Source organism: Malaclemys terrapin, chromosome 2 (assembly GCF_027887155.1).
Source record: "Malaclemys terrapin pileata isolate rMalTer1 chromosome 2, rMalTer1.hap1, whole genome shotgun sequence".
Taxonomy (NCBI): domain Eukaryota; kingdom Metazoa; phylum Chordata; order Testudines; family Emydidae; genus Malaclemys; species Malaclemys terrapin.
In genome coordinates this window covers 243,237,225-243,254,635 of record NC_071506.1, presented here as the reverse complement: position 1 = coordinate 243,254,635, position 17,411 = coordinate 243,237,225, and the positions used below count along the sequence as shown (strand labels likewise).

At 41.7% G+C, this 17,411-nt stretch overlaps 1 protein-coding gene across 4 annotated transcripts in view; it reads left to right on the top strand.

The window, feature by feature from the left end:
- Nucleotides 1–17,411, top strand: part of CDK14 (cyclin dependent kinase 14) — a 482,473-nt gene that overhangs the window by 132,092 nt on the left and 332,970 nt on the right. The gene's annotated exons all lie outside the window — the stretch shown is intronic.

Genomic DNA, 17,411 nt, shown 5'->3' with positions numbered 1-17,411 from the left:
GTCTTTCATGAATAGTGCCCAGACAGATGTCCCACAAGAGACCGTAACAAATTATTGAAAAAATGTATCTTCTTTTTACTGTAGTAGGATAAATCCATAATAGTGTGACCTTTTGAGGTAAAGATTACAGATTCAAGGAGAATTCAAAGAACGCTTCAAAAGTTAGTTGCAATGAAAGTGATTTAAAAGGTTGATTGTCTTTTCTGCTGTCTTTTCTGGATCAGGCAGAATTTTGAGAAAATTCTGTTTCTATGAAGAAATGACAAAATTCTCTTTTCTAGAGCTGAGCTTTGTTTAACCCATGTGAATTTAACAGATAAGATATCATGCCCTTAGGAGGATGTCCTTTGTAGGAAAGGTTATATTTTAAAAGGAACTATCTTTAACAAAAATAAATTCGCTTTTCCATCATGGTGTCATGTTATACAGCCTCTGTCACAGAAGTCTCCCACATGATCCAAATCAATCCGTAAGAAAGAGTTCTTCATAGTGTCTGCTTAGTGACTATAGTCACCACCACCATCACATTGTTTAATGTTTTCAGGATAGAATGGAGCTTTATAGTTATTTCTTAGCCTCTTTGTTAATACAGTGTTTTTCTTGTATGGGTCAGTTTAGGCTCTTCACCTACAGTGTATCCAGTGCTCTAATCTGGTTATGTAAAATAAAAGGTAGGTTTATTTTCACACAATAGCATCAGTATTAAAAGAAAATGAACAAGTCATACAGGACACACAAAACCAATATCTGATAAATCAAGATGTAAAGTTTAACTTAATCCTGACTAAGGGCCCTGCCCTTCTCTGATTGAAGACAATGGCAAAATTATTCGCTGGGAGCAGCATTGGGCCTTAAGAAACTGCATGACTAAATAAACTCTCTTCTCAGAGATCCCACGTGGAGAAAGCGGTTTGTATATGAGAGAGAGGAAAAATCTGGTCCTTCAACTGCTATCCTAGACTAGCACCATCTCTTCATGACTTCTTTGGTGTAAATATTTCTTGGTTCAGAAGGATTTATGGACTCCCAGTTCTCATATAATCATAGGAATTAAAGATGGAAGAGCACTATGTGAACTTGAAGTCCATCTATCTGATGATTCCGGATTGTTTCTAAAATACATATTCTGTGTTTTGTTCTGTTTATGTCTGTTAGTTTCAAAAGTTGAAAGCAATGGGGACTTCAATGGGAGATGATTTGCCAGCCTAATGTTATTGCTAGGAAGCTTCGCCTAATATCAACCTAAATTTTCTGTTTCTTAACGTTTTCACATTTTCTCCCATATTAACCTCTTGTAGCTGTCTAAATAATGCCCATTCCTACTGAGTGTTTACAGCCCTCAAATATTTGTGGACTTCTACCATGTATTAGTTGTCGTCTAAATAACTTGATGGATATAAAGGTTAACATAGTTGTTCTTTATTAATCAGTTCCCTTGGCTTCCTAATAATTTTTTTCGCTAGTATTCTTTGAACTTCCTCCAGTTTATCAATATATTTCTGTTAATAAAGTGTTTAAAATTAACATTCAACCATATCAGAACTGTGAAATTATTCTTTTCAAGCACATCAAAGTTGCCCTGACCTTTTTTCTTCCCATCTCCTATCACATTGGAAATCTGCATCTAATTTGTTCACCACTATTAACCTTAAGTTTCTTTCAGCATTATTGTTTTTCAGGTATTTCCTGCTTACTAAATTTGTTTGAATCGTGTTTCCACAACTGTATTAGATTGCATTTTTCTAAGTCCCAAGTCATTTTGTCTAGACCCCTTTGTATTATTTCCACATGCATTTTGCCCAGATTGATTTTAGTACATGTTCATGTTTTCCAAGTACTCTGGGATGTTCTTTATGCGTACTTACTTTGACAGGCTTGTATTTCCTACTTGTTCAAACTTTTGTTCTTTATTTTCTTTCTAAAGACAGACTTTAAAAAGAAGTTCCAGTTTTTTAAAATAATAATAAAAAGCTCAGTATCGCCACCATTTTGGTTTCACATGTTTCCATTTATTAATAGACACCACTTCTCTCTAGTATGTCCTTCCTTCCCCAATTTTTATTTAGAAAATTCCCTTCCCTACCTTTTGACTAGCATTAACTCAGTCTCCCTTTTCCATTGCCTTTATTTCTACCTGCAAACAATTAGCTGATTCTGCTTATTATTGTTTGGCTGCCTCCCCCTCCACTTTTCTAATTTACAATTAAGAAAAAATCATATTTTTGAATAGTCCTTTCATGAAGTTACACTGATGGCTACTTCTTCTCTTTCAGAAGACATGTAATGTACTGTGCCTTATTTATGGAGTTTCCTAACAGTCCACATACTCTTTCCAAATTGGTAGATTTCAATGCTTTCTGCATTTTTTCTTTACTAATTAGGGTACCAATCCTGCAAGTGCATACACACAAGAAGTCTTAGTGATTTCAATGCGACTTTTAATGAATAAAGTAGGGCTGTTGATTAATCTCAGTCAACTCAAGCGGTTCAAAAAAATTAATCACAATTAATCGCAGTTTTAATTGCACCGTTAAACAATAGAATACCAATTGAAATTTATTAAATTTCTGGATGTTTTTCTACATTTTCAAATATATTGATTTCACTTAGAACATAGAATATGTGTACAGTGCTCACTTTATATTATTTTTATTACAAATATTTGCACTGTAAAAACAAAAAAATAGTATTTTTCAATTCATCTCATACAAGTACTGTAGTGCAATCTCTTTATCGTGGAAGTGCAATTTTTCAATGTAGATTTCTTTTGTTACATAACTTCACTCAAAAACAAAACAATGTAAAGCTTCAGAGCCTAGAAGTCCACTCAGTCCTACTTCTTGTTCAGCTAAGGCAAACAAGTCTGTTTACATTTACATTTACGGGAGAGAATGCTGCCCACTTCTTATTTACAATCTCACCTGAAAGTGAGAACAGATGTTCACATGGCACTTTTGTAGCTGGTATTGCAAGGTATTTCTGTGCCAGATATGGTAAACATTTGTGTGCTCCTTCATGTTTCGGCCACCATGCCAGAAGACATGCTTCCATGCTGATAACGGGTTCTGCTCGATAACGATCCAAAGCAGTATGGACCGAAGCATGTTCATTTTCATCAACTTTCTGCTGGAGGCATCTGACTCAGATGATGAAAATGAACATACTTCGGTCCGTACTTCTTTGGATTGTTATCGAGCAGAACCTGTTATCAGCATGGAAGCATGTCTTCTCGCATGGTGGTTGAAGCATTAAAGGACATATGAGTCTTTAGTGCATCTGGCACATAAATATCTTGCGATGCTGGCTACAACAGTGCCATGTGAACGACTGTTCTCACTTTCAGGTGACATTGTAGAAGAAGAAGCGGGCAGCTTTATTTCCTGCAAATGTAAACAAACTTGTTTGTCTGAGCGATTGACTGAACAAGAAGTAGGACAGAGTGGACTTGTAGGCTCTAAAGTTTTACATTTTTTTTAAACACTTTTTTTGCACATAATTCCACATTTGTAAGTTCAACTTTCTCGATAAAGAGATTGTACTACAGTACTTGTATGAGGTGAATTTAAAAATACTATTTCTTTTCTTTTTACAGTGCAAATATATGTAATAAAAATAAATATAAAGTGAGCACTGTGTACTGTGTGCAGTAATTGAAATCAATATATTTGAAAATGTAGAAAAGAGCCAAAATATTTAAATAAATGGTATTCTATTATTGTTTAACAGCACGATTAATCGCAATGAATTGTGATTAATTTTTTAATCGCTTGACAGCCCTAGAATAAAGTTAAGTACATGTGTAAGGATTTTTAGGATCAGATACTTGATTTCTTAATTTCCACAATCCTCTTTTCTTAACTCAAATAAACTTACATGCCTGCATCTATGAACCAATTTCTTATTATACTGCTTCCATATAGCTTTTGGTCACTTCTCTTGTTCTTGCCTATAGAGTTCCAAAAAAGACGCCTCACAAGATAAAAATAGTTTGTTACAATGGCTGCAACGCCAATGAAGAAACAAGAATGTGAATGGAGGGGAACAGTCTTTATGGAATGGGTAACTGTAGCCACTCTGCTTAGACTTGAGCCACATTTGGTCCTGATTGGCAAACCGCAAGGTCAAAATGGCTGCCAAGCCAGGGAGACTGTCTAGCAGCGCCCATCCAGGCCTAGATACATAGTTTGGACTGCAAGTCGCACTTCACCCCTGTAGAGAGTGTTAGATCTACCTCTGAGACACAGTCCAGGCAGTCTCTGCTGGAGAGTCTCTCTGTCCCAACCACACACTGAATCCAACATTTCTGTGGAATATTTATCCCTCCCTCTGTGACCCTAACAAATGTATCCCCTGAAAAGACTGACTGCCCCAAAGTTGTGGCATAACACTCAGCGACATTTGGAAACCTGAACGCAAATCTGGCTTGTCCCAAAGAGGGAGAGTGCAATGGTAAATCATACATTCAGCAATTAAATGCCAGCAAAACATCCCAAGGTTACAGACTGATTGCTTTCCCTAAGTCCTGTCCCCCTCCAGTGCATGGGTAGGATGAAAGGAAAATTTTGCTGTAGTAGCAAGAGAGGCCGAATGGCCCCTTTGCTGTTCCCCCAGCTCAGCCCAAGGGGAGAGGGCATGCACAGTTCCCTCCTTCCTGGCCAGTACAGGGGAGTTGCATCTTATGTGGGGGTTAGGTTCTGAAGTTAGTGTGTAAGGCGAAAATTGCGTATAGTCAAACGCTCATTGAGTGGAATGGTGAGTTGAATCGCATGCAGTACAGGTACAGTATTTAAATTATTTTTCTCTTTTTTTTTGTTTTATTTTGCCGAGCGCGTATAGTTAAAATCGCGTAAGTTAAATGCGCCTATGATGTGACTTCACTGTAAGAGGATTCCTTGAGCTGGAGGCTATGGTTGGTTGAAAGGGGGAAAGGAGCCACTGGCATGCATCCAGGGAAATCCCCAGCAAACTGCAACCCAGCTAGCCAGACACTGCTATGCTGCCTTGGGAGTGTGTCTGTCTGTCTGTGTCTGTCTCTCTGGGGCGAGAAGGGGCATGTGGGAGGTGGTAAAAAGGGAGGCTGAGCTGAATTCTCAAATATTTCCCACCTCTCAGTAGTCCAGGATAGTTTCTCCTCTGGCTTGTGTCCACTCAACTTGTATGTTATTTGGGAACATTCTGATGAGTGTTTGGCTGTCTTGTTACCCCAGGCATGTCTGCATGGATTCCCTAGGAGATGACAGGCTGTGGTTTTGAGTAACACGAGTTGATCTGGGTTTCTTTATCTTGTTTTCTTCTAGTCTTCGTGTTCTGTAACAGATATCCATTATCATTTCCTCTACTACTTATTCCTTGTATTTTTAGACAAAGAATCACTACCAGATTCCTGATTGTCAAATTATACCTTGCTGGGACTGTAAATACTTCTGGCATATAGATTACACCCATCTGAGTTGACATTTCAGTTATGAGAAGCACCCTGCCAAGTTTGTTATGCCCTCTAGGTCATAATCACTATAATTTTGTTTCAGTTCGAGTTCTCTCCTTTTTTTGGTAAGCCTCCATTTATGTACGGATTCTTTGATAGATGAGTAGTATCTTCATCTTTTGTTTAATAAAAATTTCCACTTTCTGCCTTGGTTAGTATTATGCAAATGCATGCCAAATCATTTGCATTAGGCAAAAATTCTCATTTCGCCTCTTTTCTACCATAGCTTAAAGCCTGTCTATGCCTTCACTTCTGTAGCACTCACCAAAAGAACGGTGAGCTTGTACACAAGGTACTCTGGCTATGACCCACCTTCTCTGATCATTTAATTCCAGTCTCCTATCAGTTCACACTCTAGAATATAGCGGTAACTCAAAAGATAACAAACATTCTCAACGTTTAACCACACCACTTCTTTACAGGACATCATTAGAATATTCTATGACTTTGGCCTCTAGTTCAATCAGTCTCAATAGCTGAAACAGCTACATCTCTACCGCTGTCCTCGGGAGCAAAAAAATCTTACCGCGTTATAGGTGAAACCACGTTATATCGAACTTGCTTTGATCCACCGGAGTGTGCAGCCCCGCCCCCCTGTGCAATGCTTTACAGCGTTATATCCGAATTCGTGTTATATCGGGTCACGTTATATTGGGGTAGAGGTGTATAGGGCAGCTTTGTGTTGCTGGGTGAAGAGCAAGTGGAGAATAATTGCTCAGCAAGTGGGATATTCTCCATGTACACACACTGCAACTTCTGTTACTGTTGTTGGGAGATAGTACACGGAGGATTTTGTGAAATCTGGGACTGTATGTTCCTGGGCACAGTTTCTGCCATTCAGAAATGAAATGATTTGCTGTTAAGCAGCTTGCCTCATTTAAATTAATGTTGCACCTCTCCACAGCTGCATAGGTAGGTTGCTAATTAGTTCTGTAGCATAAAGTGAGAAGTTGTTGCATGAATTGTTTTTTGTTTACTTACATGTTTAGACTTTAAAATCTTCTGACGGATGCAAACTCATTATGTAAAACTATGACCTTGTATTTTGTTTTATTTTCACACACTTATACACAGTAGCTGCTTTTTCGTTCTGGGAAGCACACTGCAGCTCCTGTGTAGACATACTGTTACCTAGATTAGAGGTCCCCGTATGTAGTTACAGAATTATTTATTTGGAAAGAAACTGAATTTTGTTATTGAATAAAATTCCTAGCAGAAGATATTGATGCTCTTTGATTAACACAGATTAATCACACAGGCATCAGGAATTCTAATCTTCTGCTACTCCTTTGGACATGACAAATCTGCATGTTAAAAGTATGCATGTAGCCAGCTAGGTAAATTCATTGCCCTACAGCTCAGGACAACCCGAAACCTTAATACAGACAAAACATAAAGGCCACTGTCAACTTGAAATGAATGGTCTGTTTCAGAAAATGAATTCAAAGTAGTCCAATAGTGCACCTTTCCAAGAGTGCCACTGCTAATTTATTTGGTTTTACAGTCAAATGCTTTTTAAAATATGGTGTTCTTTCCCCTGTAACAACTGGGTGAAAGACTCGTACAAATAGTGTGTAAAACTATATGGGAGAAACAATGAAAACCATTAAACAGAACAAATTGGAGGGAAAAGAAGGGTTTTATTTTTCTCTAATTGTTCAGTTATAGTAATATTAGGTGCTAATTGGAACAATAGATAAAACATTTTCATAGAGAGGGGTGTGATTTTTCAAGTTGGTGCTGTCCCTTTAATTATTCCAGTAACTTGGACAAGCTGCTGAGGTGCACATACAAATCTTGGCTGCAGTGAATGACCGGTGTATCTGACCTGATGCTGAAAATAAGAGTCCTCCTGCCTCAGGTTTCTTATAACCACCACTAATTAGCAGAAGAAAGCAGACCTGTCAGTTGTGGTATTCTAAGTTTCTTTGCTGGCTCCATTCAGCCTGTCACTTTCACGTACTGTATTTTGGAGCACATGCACATAGCTGATTCTCAGTGTATACCCTGCCCAAGTTGGAGTATGGAATACAATTGCCATTCACTGATACTTTCTTAGGATCTGAGGCACAATTTCAGATTGTGCACATTGGTCAGTTGAAGCATCCAGGATTGTAAAATGAAGTTCAGATCAGCAGTCTCGGGGACATACGCAATAACGCAATGTTTAATTTATATAATCTTGCTTTAAAAAGAAAATTTGAGTCCTATTTTATTGTTTGACAGCCGAATTTGGGATCCAGACTGTGTTTGGACAAGTGACCTTAATTATTTTTTTGTTATCCTACCATAAAGTATTATTTACTTGGATAGATATTAGGGCTGTCAAGTGATTAAAAAAAATAATTGTGCAATTAATCATGCTGTTAATAATAGAACACTATTTATATAAATATTTTTGGATGTTTTCCACATTTTCAAATATATTGATTTCAATTACAACACAGAATACAAAGTATACAGTGCTTACTTTGTATTTTTTAATTATAAATATTTGCACTGTAAAAATAGTATTTTTCAATTCACTTAATACAAGTACTGTAGTGGAATTATGAAAGTTGAATTTACAAATGTAGAATTTTGTGCAAAAAATAAAACAATGTAAAATTTTAGAGCCTGCAAGTACACTCCGTCCTACCTTGAAGTCTTTAAACCACGAGTTGAGGACTTCAATAGCTCAGACATAGGTTACGGCAGGGGTCGGCAACCTTTCAGAAGTGGTGTGCCGAGTCTTCATTTATTCACTGTAATTTAAGGTTTTGCGTGCCAGTAATACATTGTAACATTTTTAGAAGGTCTCTTTCTATAAGTCTATCATATATAACTAAACTATTGTTGTATATAAAGTAAACAAGGTTTTTAAAATGTTTAAGAAGCTTCATTTAAAATTAAATTAAAATGCCGAGCCCCCTGGACTGGTGGCCAGGACTAGTGGCAGTGTGAGTGCCACTGAAAATCAGCTCACGTGCTGACTTTGGCACGCATGCCATAGGTTGCCTACCCCTGGGTTAGGGGTTTGATACAGGAGTGTCTGGGTGATATTCTGTGGCCTGCGTTGTGCAGGAGGTCAGACTAGACGATCATAATGGTCCCTTCTGACTTTAAAGTTTATGATTATATGATTCTTATTCAGCCAATTGCTCAGACAAACAAGTTTTGTTTACATTTGCAGGCGATAATTCTGCCCGCTTCTTGTTTACAGTGTCACCTGGAAGTGTGAACAGTTGCTTGCATGGCACTGTTGTAGCCAGCGTTGAAAGATATTTACGTGCCAGATGCACTAAAGATTCATATGTCCCTTTGTGCTTTATCCACCATTTCAGAGAATGTGTCCATGTTATGTTCAATAACAATCGAAAGCTGTGCAGACCAAAGTATGTTCATTTTCATCATCTGAGTCAGATGCTACCAGCAAAAGGCTGATTTTCTTTTTTGGTGGTTTGGGTTCTATAGTTTCCACATCGGAGTGTTGCTCTTTTAAGACTTCTGAAAGCATGATCCACACTCTGTCCCGATCAGATTTTGGACGGCACTTCAGATTCTTAAATCTTGGGTTGAGTGCTGTATCTTTAGAAATCTCACATTGGTACCTTCTTTGCATTTTGTCAAATCTGCAGTGAAAATGTTCTTAAAATGAACAACATGCTGGGTCATCATCCGAGACTGCTATAACATGAAATAAATGGCAGAATGCAGGTAAAACAGAGCCGGAGACATACAATTCTCCTCCAAGGAGTACAGCCACAAATTTAATTAACACATTATTTTTTTTAACAAGTGTCGTCAGCATGGAAGCATGTCCTCTGGCATGTTGGCCAAAGCATGAAGGGGGATACGAATGGTTAGCATATCTGGCATGTAAATACGTTGCAATGCCAGCTACAAAAGTGTCAGGAGAACTCCTGTTCTCACTTTCAGGTGACATTGTAAATAAAACGTGGGCAGCATTATTGTTTACATTATCTAATGTAAACAAACTTGTTTGTCTTAGTGATTGGCTCAAGAAGAAGTAGGACTTAGTGGATTTATAGTTTAACATTGTTTTGTTTTTGAGTGCAGTTATGTAATAAAAAAAAAATCTACATTTGTAGGTTGCATTTTCACGACAGAGATTGCACTACAGTACTTGTATGAGGTGAATTGAAAAATACTATTTCATTTCTTTATCATTTTTACAGTGCAGATATTTGTAATAAAAATATAAAATGAGTACTGTACACTTTGTATTCTGTGTTGTAATTTAAATAAATATATTTGAAAATGTAGAAAAACATCCAAAATATTTAATAAATTGCAATTGGTATTCTATTGTTTAACAGTGTGATTAATTGCGATCAATTTTTTTAGTCATGATTAATTTTTTGGAATTAATTGCATGAGTTAATTGCGATTAATCGACAGCCCTAATAGATATTTAAGTGTTTTTCATGTTGCACTAGCTGGTGACTTTTTTAGGTTTACCTAATTACTTTGCTTTCCTAGAGCAACCTGTAATGTCTGTGTCATTGATCTGTTAATTACAATGCATTTCCAAAATGTAGGCGTATCTGTTTGTGTGCAGTGGTGTAGTAGCCATGTGAATCCCAAGATATTAGAGAGACAAGGTGGTTGAGGTAATATGTATGAGCTTTATCTCTGAGTAAGCTTGAAAGCTTGTCTCTCTCACCAGCAGAAGTTGGTCCAGTAAAAGATATTACCTCATCCACCTTGTCTCTGCATATCTAGTTCACAGATTAAATAACACTTACATTTAGTTATTAAAAAAAATCAAAATACTAATTTTCTGTCACCTTGTTGTTAATGGAAAATATTTTAATTGTGGTAGTTTATTCATATCAAATTAAGGTGCATAAACAATGTGTTATGACCCTCTGGAGAGTGTAGGGAGTGTTAACATGCAGCTCCATTGGCCCCCAGCAACCTCGCTCCCTCTGGGAAGCCCTGGCATCTGAGCTGCAGTCCCCTTACTGCTTTTGTCTTGCCCGCAGGCAGGCTTGTGGGGCTGCAGCCAGGGAAGGCACATCCCAGCACTTCGTTCCCTGACTGCTGCCTCGCAAACCTGCCTTCCGCTTGCTAGCAATTGCTGGATAATAGCAACTTTTTGCTGGTGACTGAGGGGTTGCTAATAAGCAGAATGTACTGTATTTAAAATGTTTAAGACTTTTCTGAATGTGGAAATCTCTTCCATGTGGGTAGTTTTCCATTTCATATTTCAGTCTGATTGTGTGATTTTGTTATAAAAAGAAATGCATGTAAAACTCATGAATGTAGAGCAGTGGTTAGTAAGGGCCAAAGGCTTAGCTCAAGCTGTTTGGGGCAAGGAACCTTCGGCTGTTCCTTGGCTGCTGATGCTAAATGCAACTTGAACCCTTTCCTACTTCTCTCATTCAGGTGGGTGTGGAGCACCTTTGTGGTCTTTCCATCCCATCAGTCCATCCTTCCTCGTATCCAACTGTGGTGGCTGGGGAACTTCAGAGTTTTGTGTGGGAGATGTCCCTTCCTGGCTGAATGTGAGACTTGGCCTGGATGGTAGTTCTGTAATGAGACATGGTGAGATGGTATGGTTTTTGATCCAAAGATCTTCCTACATACCTATCAGTGTTTGGGAAAGGAGAGGAAAAGAAACCCCTACAAAGACTGCCCGACTCCCTTGCAGGAGCTGAGTAGCAAGTATTCTTCGACCTTAACAGCCATAAATTTGTGCACATGGATGGGGATATGCCTAGTAGAACTTGGGGGTGGGGGTTTGGAGAGCTCATCGGCAACTGCAGTTTGGGCACAGGATTCTCTTTGTACCCCTCATGCGCCGAGCCCAACTGTACTCAAGACTGGTTGGCTCAGAGCACAGGAGGTTTGTAGGTTTGTTCATCTTTATGTGTCACTTACTGCCTCATAGCCAGCTGTGCTTCAGGTTTGATCCTAAGCTATTTAACTCTAACATGTAATAGGATCTGTTCTCTCCACAAATGAGTAACTCCCGAGAGTCTGTGTGTGGTTTGGTAATGAAAGCTTTATCAGGATCTCATTGGAAGATATTCTCTCCTATGATAGAGAATAGACCCTGAGTTGTTGTAAAGGACTATCTCTTGTCTTGTCCTTTACGTTCAGATTTTCCTTACAATGGATTTAGTATATAGCAAAACAGATGGATCTTCATTTTGGATTTTAAATAATTTACAATGGAACTGTGAACATAATATTTTTCCCTTGAGGATAATTTCATATTGAAGTTTAATATTCTGTTAAAAAAATCTATTTAAAACTTAGGCTCAGGAGTGTGATGGTAAAGTGTGACATTCACAAGCTGTTTTGCAGTTATGAAAAATGCATGAGAACGTAACCCACACAGCTTGTATAAGAATAGTCAGGTGGCTCTAGATGTAATTTTCCATTAAAGCTATCTTTACCAAATAATACACTGATGCTTGAGAATTTCTAAAAGCTGGTGTTCACAAGTCAGTATAATGCCAAGTCACACTATAGGATCCCAGATTAAATCTGCTAAATACCCTAAAGTGTATGTAAATGAAGTGTAGGGTTACCATACGTCCAGATTTTCCCGGACATGTCTGGCTTTTGGGGGTTCAAATCCCCGTCCGGGGGGAAATCCCCAAAAGCCGGGCATGTCCGGGAAAATCGGGAGGGAGGGAGGGCCCCGCCGGTGCCTCTTTCGCTGGGGTCGGCGGTGCGGGGCCGGGGCCGGGCCGGGATCGCGGGGCCGGGGGCATGGTGCCGGGCCGGGAGCCGGGCCGGGCCGGGATCGCGGGGCTGGGGGCATGGTGCCGGGCCGGGAGCCGGGCCGGGCACGCGGTGCCGGGCCGGGGGCCAGGGTCGGGGTCGGGAGCCGGTCCGGGGTCGCGGGGCCGGGGTCGGGAGCCGGTCCGGGGTCGCGGGGCCGGGAGCCGGTCCGGGGTCGCGCCCGCGGGGCCGGGAGCCGGGCCGGGCGCGGGGCCGGGGGGTGCGCCGGGCCGGCAGTGCTGGGCGGGCTGGGGGTGGTCGGCCGGAGGCCGGGGCCGGCATCCCAGGGCCCGAGCCGACCCAGGCTGGAGCCGCCGGGGGCCAGCCTGGGCCGTGCCTCCTCCCCCCACACTCCCCCTTACCTGCTTCAGGCTTCCCGCGAATCAAATGTTCGCAGGAAGCAGGGGAGGGGGCGGAGACTGTGGAGAGGGAGCGGAGTTGGAGGGGGGGGCATGGGCGGGGCTGGGGGCGGGGCCCTGTGGAGTGTCCTCCATTTGGAGGCACAAAATATGGTAACCCTAATGAAGTGGTCATTTGAAATTAGTTACAATGACCCTGCCAACACTCTTTTAAAACAGATTGTTCCACCTCCCACAAGTAGGGGGGATTCCAAAGAGGATGGAGTTAGGCTGTTCTCAGTGATGGCAGATGACAGAACAAGGAGCAATGGTCTCAAGTTGCAGTGGGAGAGGTCTAGGTTGGATATTAGGAAAAACTATTTCACTAGGAGAGATGGTGGAATCTCCATCCTTAGAGGTTTTTAAGGCCCGGCTTGACAATGATTTAGTTGGGATTGGTCCTGCTTTGAGCAAGGGTTTGGACTAGATGACCTCCTGTGGTCTCTTCCAACCCTAATCTATGATTCTATGATTCTAAGTTGTGTGTGTTGTTTTTTTTTTTTTTTCATTTCTTTCCACTGTCATTTCCCCTCATTTGGTATACTCTTTCCTCTCCCCTTGTTAATAGGATTCCTGTGCTCCATTGATTTGAAGGAGACTTACCTCATGTTTTCATAAATCCATCTAATCAAACTATTTTTTTCATATTAAGGGCCATTGTCATTGAGTGGCTTTACCCTTTGGCCTCACATTTGTACCTTCTGCAGTCTCCAACATAAGAATGGCCATACTGGGTCAGACCAAGGGTCCATCCAGCCCAGTATCCTGTCTACTGACAGTGGCCAATGCCAGGTGCCCCCCGAGGGAGTGAACCTAACTGGTAATGATCAAGTGATCTCTCTCCTACCATCCATCTCCACCCTCTGACAAACAGAGGCAAGGGACACCATCCTGGCTAATGGCCATTAATGGACTTAACCTCCATGAATTTATCTAGTTCTCTTTTAAACCCTGTTATAGTCCTAGCCTTCACAACCTCCTCAGGCAAGGAATTCCACAGGTTGACTGTGTGCTGTGTGAAGAAGAACTTCCTTTTATTTGTTTTAAACCTGTTGCCCATTAATTTCATTTGGTGGCCCCTAGTTCTTATATTATGGGAACAAGTAAATAATTTTTCCTTATTCACTTTCTCCACACCACTCATAATTTTATATACCTCTATCACATCCCCCTTAGTCTCCTCTTTTCTAAGCTAAAAAGTCCTAGCCTCTTTAATCTCTCCTCATATGGGACCCATTCCAAACCCCCTAATCATTTTAGTTGCCCTGCTCTGAACCTTTTCTAATGCCCGTATATATTTTTTTGAGATGAGGAGACCACATCTGTACACAGTATTCAAGATGTGGGCACACCATGGATTTATATAAGGGCAATAAGATATTCTCTGTCTTATTCTCTATCCCTTTTTCTAATGATTCCTAACATCCTGTTTGCTTTTTTGACTGAAAGAACCAAAAATGACTTTTTACACAGAACAGTCTCTTCTTGGAAGTTAGATGCTCTTTTCTATTGTCTGAATGCTTTATTTCCCTTCTTGGCCTCTTTAAAGTCAATACTACTTCGTTGAGTGCTTGCTCATGTCCATTCCATGCGAGGTGTGTGCGTGCCGTGTGTACAGTTGCTGGAGATTTTCCCCTCGGTGGTATCCATAGGACTGGTTCTAGGCCTTCTGGAGCCCCACGCATGTGCGCTGGTATAAGGGGCGCCGCCAAATCTGCACCCTTTCAGTTCCTTCTTATCACCCATGACGATTGCCTGGAATGATCCTGTTTGCTTTTACAAGTCTTCTTTCCCAGTGGTTTGGACTCTTTTTTTTTTTTTTTTTTGTCTTACATTAAATAGTTATTGTAGTTAGTGTATATAATAGCGTGAATAGTTGTCCCTGTCATCGAGGGACTTTTGCCCCAGGCTTTAAGCTGTGGCAAGCTGATGCTAGTGAGTGACCCATACTCTGGCTGTCTAAAGTGCCTTGGGGAAACTCATGTTAAAGAGAAATGCCAGATCTGTAGGGGCTTCAGACCACACACTCAAAAAGATAGACACATTTGTCTGAAGGCCTTACTCATGAAGGCAGCCCTCAGACCAGTCTCGTAGCTGAGCCACTCTGAATCGGTGCCAAGCACTTAGGTTTTTTCTGTGACGCACTCCACAGGCACCGTTCAAAAAGTGTAGGAAACAGCGCACCAAGAGAGGGCTCTCTCCAGTGCTGAAGAGGGACAAGCAGGGAGTGGCATTGAGACCCGGGCTGGGCCACTTGTCCTCCCCAGAGCCACTGTTGGCTCTGGTGACTGGTGCCATGTCCAGTCTGGGACCCACCTCTGACACCTGGGAGCAGTCGTGGGACCTCGTGCTTGTGGGCCCCTTAAACTCCAGCTGCAAAGGACCTGATGTCCCCCCTGATCCCACCGACCCTTCAAGGCCCCCTGCTAACCAAAGCAATGGGATAGAAGGGATCAAGGGGTGTGAGCTCCATTGCAGCACTGACCACTGTGGCATTGTTCAGGGGAAAACCCTCCATGGTCCCGATGCAGTGATCTCCGGCCCGTCAGTGGTTACCATTTCCCTGGCACTGCCTGGAGGTGGAAGCGGGTACTGTGCCGCCATAGTCTTCGAGGGAAGAATCCTATTTGGAGTCTGAAGGGGAATCCTTCTTTCCAACAAAGTCCAATCGGTGCCCAGCCTATGCACTGGACTTCGGTACTTGCCCCTTGGCCGGCGCATGGCCACTGGGCCACTGGCCAATGCAGTGGCAGTGTTGGAACCCATGGGGGTTTTGCCCAGTACAGGGTGCCCCTTCCCACCGCTCATACTTGGTGGTGTCTGAGAGGCGAGCCACTGTTTCTTCCCATCCAGTGCTGGACCCTGACTCTGGTGCTGTTTCTGGTACCAATGTCTGAGAAATGGCCCCAGTGGATGTGGTGCAGGTTGAGGAAGAGGAGGCAGCCCCTCCTTCAGTGCAGGCTTCTTCCTCGTCATCCTTGGATGAGGCAGTCGTAGGCCCTAGTAACCTGCTCTGCCAGATGACTTCAGGGCCCATCAAGAACTCCTGAAAAGGGTCACCACAAACTTGGGTCTGGAAGTCGAGGAGCTAAAGGAGTCTGCACACAACCTAGCTGACGTTCTGGTTGTAGCGGCTCCCTCCAGAAGCGAGGTTTGTAATGGGTCAACACCATTACCAATGCACAGCACTTCCCTTTGGCCTGTCCTTTGGCCGGTGGTAGCAGCCTTCCTCAGACGTCGAGGTGTCCATATCTACCTGTAGTTCGATGTCTGGCTGATCAAAGGCCACTGGCAGGTTCAGGTCCAGCACAGCATCAGTACAGTACAGGCCACCTTTCAGGTGCTGGGACTGTTGATAAACGAGTATAAGTCAACTTTGGTCCCGGTTCAGAGAATAGAGTTCTTTGGGGGCAGTGCTTGACTTGACCCAGGCCAAGGCCTACTTACCAGAGGCCAGATTCCGAGCTATGTCAGATCTGATCTCCAAGGTCACGACCCACTTGGGTTTGCCTCAAACTGTTGGGTCAGATGGCAGCATTCAACTATGTGGTGCAATATGCAAGGCTGTGTCTCAGACCCCTGCCAATGTGGCTAGGGTCAGTCTATTCCCTGAGCAGACACAACTTCAACTCAATACTCATGATTCCGCTGCTGGTCCTCCGTTTGCTGAGTTGGTGGAGAGACCCAGGTTCCTTAATGAAAAGAGTACCCTTTGCCGCCTTGCATCTGTTGGTAACTTTAGTTCTGGATGCGTCAGACCTGGATTAGGGAGCCCACCTCGACAATCTTAGGGAACTCAGAGCAGTATGTTTGGCTTGCCAGGTGTCCCTTCCCAGGTCTCAGGCAAGGTGGTACATGTCTTCACCTCGAGGCATGACATTTCCCCAGAGCCCAAAAAACACACTGGTGGATTGCCTCAGCAGGTCCTTTTCCTTTCGCTCTGAATGGTCTCTTCATCCGGAGGTCATCAGTGTCATCTTCCAGAAGTGGGGGCTCCCCAGGTGGACCTGCTCGCCACCGACAGAACAGGAAAACTGCAGGAAAGGCATCTGCACATCATTGACCAGATCTCTTGCTACCTCCTGGGCAAAGAAAAATCAAGTGTCATATTCAGGGGCTTGAGTGGTTGCCACCTAGATAAATGTATCTTCCGGATAATGAAAGATCTCTTTTAAAGCTTCTGCTTTTATTATCACATACCTAAGTCATAGGTCCTGTTAATAATTTTTTAAATTAGTTTTAAATGTGAACAGGAAAATGACTTCAGGCTAAATTCAACCCTCATATTAACATCATGAGTTTTTGTAGTACTATAATTTATTCTTGTGAGGGATTGAAATCAGCCTCCACACGTGTTCAAAATCACTTATATTCTGTCGTCATCCAAAATGCTTGCAGTTTCTTATCGTCATGTTCTGTTTTTGTGGCAGCTAATTTATCAAAAGAAACATGGTTTTGAACAAAAAAGAAAAATCATTTTTAAACATTTGAAAGCTGTGGACTGAATAAACTGTTTTAAGGTCTTTAGATTTTTTTATATACAGTACTATTAACTTTAAAAATGGTGGTGTTTGCTGTAACAATTAAAGGCTAATTTTAAATAGATGGGAATGAGTGGCCCTTCCTGTATTATAGGAAGATTTATAGGTATGGATTTTGCTCTTTAAAGTATTGCAGAAATAGACATATGAAACTGGATGTACTGAAAGGAGGGGAAAAAACCTCCCAATTTTGTGTATGCAGTAAAGTATTTAAATAGAAACATTTGGGATTTCAGAGTTTACATGGCA